We start from the raw sequence: 4,899 nt of genomic DNA, 5'->3' as shown, positions 1-4,899 counted from the left end.
AACAAGAGTGACTCGGCGAGTCCATGCGGGTTCTCTAAATCCTTTTTAAACCTCTTAGACACGACGAGTTCCCTCTCTACTCGTCAAGTTACTCGGCAACAAAACGCAGGGCAACCCCGACTCGACTCGTTGAGTCTGCCTATGGACTCAGCGAGTTGCTCCCACGACAACCCTCATCTGACCTTCTAAGGTCAGATCTGCTTCACCAAACCATAGATCTAACTCCCTCAAAGCCAATAACCACGAAAAGGTCGAACCTTGGGCACTCATGCAAGGTTCTACAAGCTCATTTGGGTGAAACCCTTCATTACATAACAACCCTAGCTCAAATCTTCAAATAGAATGCATAAAGCAGGATGGAAGGGACTCTCTGGACCTCTTTGGGTCCAGATCTATGGCTTCACACTCAATGGGACACTATACTCCACAAATCAAGCCATAAAAGAAGCTAGAAAACCCTTAAATCACCAATCTTACCCAAAACAGAAAAGGGAGAACGATTTGATACCTCTATGGTTAAGATGCAAGCTCAGAAGCTCTGAATCGACACCCCCCTTGACCTCCCTTTGCTGGAAATGACTACTCCATTGCACAACCACCTCAAGAATGCTCCAAAATGGCTCTTCTTCACTCTCTCAGCTCTCTGGTTCGATAGGAGTCTCTCAAAGGTGTAGGTGGCCGCCACTGAAGGCCATAAGGGCCTTTAAATATGTCCCAAACCCGGACAATTAGGGTTTTTCTTGACAGCGCCGACTCGGCGAGTCCAAATACCCGACTCTTCAAGTCCCTTCATTAAACAGGTCCCCAAAACGCGATCCTACTCGACGAGTTGAGACGTCAACTCGCCGAGTCTCCTCATTTCCCCAATATAAAAATACTCAAATTCCCATACCTGGATATCCGGATGTTACAAGCAGATGCGGTGGGACAGGCGAAATACAGATCTAGACAAACGAAAGTTTATAGATCGAGTTGTAGCGGTGGTATTCAGATCATCGGAAAAACGAAGGTTTACAGATCTAGACGGTGGCGCCGATATCAGAGATTGGAGGATTATAGATGGACAATGGCGACGAGATGGTGGTCTATATGGCAGGAGGAGGCGGTGTTATTATCAGAAAAGGAGGAGGTCCGACGAGTAACCTTCGTCGGTGCCAGAGATCCGATGAAATGTTTTGCAGGCGTAGGATTTAAAAGTGTATGTAATGTATAGAGAGAGAGAGAGAGAGAGAGAGAGAGAGAGAGATGTAATGATTTTTCTTTTTTGTTTTTTTGTTTTTTAGTTATTGTAATTTAAATAAAAAAGAAAATGAATATATAAAGGGCAAAATCATCATTATTAAAAAGTTTAAAGTAAATTTGACCAAACTCGTAACAAAATGAAAACTTTGGACTTGTGGTGCTAATCCAAACTTTTTTGGACCAAAGTGACAATTTTGAGCAAACTACAGGAACCATTTGTATGTTTAATCTTTCAAAAACCATGCATTTGACTTTTTTATGCTCTACACTGATCCAACCTAGAAGACAAGTGTTACACAAGGGTAAATTTGCCATATAAATAGACTTAGTAGTAATATCATTACGTTGAATAGTTAAAGTACCAAAAGTGAGAAGAAAATATTTCTTGGACTATGAAGGTTAAATTCTTGGACTATGTAGGTTAAATTTAAGAAAACTGGACCTAATTCATTAAACTACCTACCCATAGGGACAAAAGTTATAATTAAATGTAAATTATAATAGAAACAAGTAAAAGAAAACGTTGGTTTGAGAATATGACCATAAATTATTCTTTAAAACAAAGCATTTAACAAAAAGCTGCAATAGTTTTGTTTCGAGTATTTGATCAATCATAATTTAAAACAATGAGGATGGTTGTCCGGTGCGGAGTGCATACTATATATAGTAAGCTCGATGAAGTGAGTGAAGTACCCAAAAACAATGTTTTCTTTCCAATCTTTTGCAACCTTCACTTCCATCACCACCAGAACACTACCAAATTCCACCTCCGATCGCCGCTACAACAGTTACCCCAAACAAATCCACCGCCTTCAAATCTCATGCAACGTCGCACCAGATGACAAAGAGAAGTTAGTCGTAGTCCCAGAAACCCAAAAACTTATTCTGCCAAAATCATCTCTCGACACACTTAATGTAGATCGGAGGAACATGCTCCTCGGGCTTGGCGGCCTTTACACCACCGTCAACTTCACCTCCCCTGCAGCATTTGCTGCACCTATCACGACGCCCAACGTCTCCACATGCGTGACCTCAAATTTAGGTTTCCAGGACCCAAATAAGGCCGTCAGAAGCAGAGCATGTTGTCCACCGGCGCCAGCGACGTCAACAGCCCCCAAAGACTTTGTGTTCCCTAAAGACCAAGTGATCCGGATTAGACCAGCGGCACATAGAACCACCACCGAGTACGTTGCTAAGTACAAAGCAGCAATCCAAGCGATGAGAGATCTCCCAGATGAACACCCACACAGTTTCGTTGCACAAGCAAAAATTCATTGCGCTTACTGCAACGGTGGTTACACTCAAATCGCGAGTGGTTTTCCAGATAAAGAACTCCAGATTCACAACTCATGGCTCTTCTTTCCTTTCCATCGTTGGTACTTGTATTTCTACGAGAGAATCCTCGGGAAGTTAATCGATGATCCAACTTTCGCTTTACCTTACTGGAACTGGGACCATCCCAACGGAATGACGTTTCCCGCATTTTTGGAGGACGATTCTGCCTTCGACGCTTACCGTAATCGAAAGCACTTACCACCAGCACTTGTTGACCTCAACTACAGTGGCTCAGATAGACACGCTACTTGTATTCGACAGATAACTAGCAATATGACTTTAATGTATAAGCAAATGATCAGCAACGCCGGTGACACGACAAGCTTCTTTGGTAGCGAGTATCGGGCTGGCAACGACGCGTATAGAAATGGTGACCCATCTGTCGGGTCGATAGAGGCTGGTTGTCACACTGCGGTGCATAGATGGATGGGTGACCCAGGAATGCCGAACAACGAGGACATGGGGAACTTCTACTCTGCGGGGTATGACCCTGCGTTCTACATCCACCATGCCAATGTCGACCGGATGTGGAAACTATGGAAGGATATGGGCATCAAAGGACACTCTGAACCTACACATCTGGATTGGCGTAACGCATCGTACGTGTTTTATGATGAAAACCAACAGCTTGTTCGTGTCTACAACAAAGATTGCGTCAGTTTGGAAAAGCTAAAATACGAATATGAATACTCCCCACCCCTCTGGAAAATAAGCCGATCCAGTATACGTCGTACCCTTCCCGAACCCATTCCATATAACATGAAATCTGCTGAAACGGTTAAACAACTGCCAGACGTGAAGTTCCCCTTGAAGCTAGACAAGATAACGAAGGTAGTAGTGAAGAGGCCAGCCAAAAGCAGAAGTCAAGAAGACAAGGAAAAAGCAAATGAGCTGTTGTTGATTAAAGGAATCAAGTTTAATAGCGACAAGTTCATCAAGTTTGATGTGTTTGTGAATGCCCAAGATGATGTCAGCGAAAGTTTTGAAGAAGAGAGTGAGTTTGCAGGTAGTTTCGCGCAGTTGCCACATAACCATGGTGACGACATGTTAATGAAGAGTGGCATAAGGTTTGGGTTAACGGAGCTTTTGGAGGAAATGGAGGCGGAGGATGATGAGTTTATTTTGGTGACTTTGGTGCCAAAGGTGTGGTTTGAGGAAGTGACCATTGACGAAATCAAGGTGGAGTTGGTTCCTATTATCTGAAAGTATTAGATTTTAACTACTCGTAGCCCATGCATTAATTGCATCGCATATGCATGGTTGCGACATTTATGTTTTTTCATAATAATAAGTTGATTTCATGGTTTCTCTATGAGTTAAATCAACATCATTGCCTCTTCCACTACAAGAAAATTTTGGCCTAATCGAATAATTAGTGACCAACGTATTAATTAATTCCAAAGTGGATGTGTCTCGACATATCAACAGCATAATTTATCTAAAAAGGATCTTGCAGACAAATCCAAATTCCGTCAATCACCCATTTGCTAAAATTAAAGTTAGTAATGGAATATGTTTTTCACCAATAAGTCGTTAATACCTATGCCAACGTTAATTGTTTTATATAATCACAAAATGACATTTTTTATATTACCATTATAATAAATGACTAACTTTTTCGGTCTGCAGAGATTGGCAACCAATGACGCAACGAGACTTGTTGAGAATTGAGAAATAGTTTTTTTTTTTTTTTTTTTTAATTGTTTTCCTTAAAAAAAAATCATATGTTTCGCAATTTATGAAAATGCTATTGAACTGATTTAGAAGATGAATCTCAAACAATGATAGATGAACAAAAGCTTTATCGTATTTATTAATCACTCAAATCACACCAAAAATAAACAGAATAACCCTAAAGCTAGAATGTTATTAGAGGTTTAGCTAGCCTCTCCCAATGGTAAAATAACCTCATCTTACCAAAAGATTCTCTCTCCTCTCTAGTACTCCATTAAAAACATCTATACACATAAAATTAAGATAAGACTTCAAAAAATGGTCATGTGATATTTGAAGTTTAAAAAATCTCATTTATTATTTTTATGGTTTCAAAACTTTTAATAAAAAGTCCTTATTATTAACTGTGTCAATTTTTTGTTATTAACTGAAGTGTATTTTGATCATTTCACTACCTCAGTGACCATTTAGAAATTTTACATTATTAAAAAAAGTAAAAAAAAAAATGTAATTATTAAATATAGAATGGTCTCTCTCTCTCTCTCTCTCTCTCTCTCTCTCTCTCTCTCTCTCTCTCTCTCTCTCTCTCTCTCTGAGCCAGGAATTTGGGATAAAGAGCTCTCTCTCTCTCTCTCTCTCTCTCTCTCT

General features: G+C 40.3%; 1 pseudogene; it reads left to right on the top strand.

Moving 5' to 3' along the window:
• Positions 1-1,914: 1,914 nt before the first annotated feature.
• LOC145063306 (polyphenol oxidase I, chloroplastic pseudogene) lies at positions 1,915-3,883 on the top strand (annotated as a pseudogene).
• The last annotated feature ends 1,016 nt before the right edge of the window (positions 3,884-4,899 follow it).

This window comes from Lactuca serriola, chromosome 7, assembly GCF_051521515.1.
Source record: "Lactuca serriola cultivar US96UC23 chromosome 7, Lser_US96UC23_V15, whole genome shotgun sequence".
NCBI classification, from domain to species: domain Eukaryota; kingdom Viridiplantae; phylum Streptophyta; class Magnoliopsida; order Asterales; family Asteraceae; genus Lactuca; species Lactuca serriola.
This window is presented reverse-complemented; position numbering and strand designations above follow the sequence as displayed.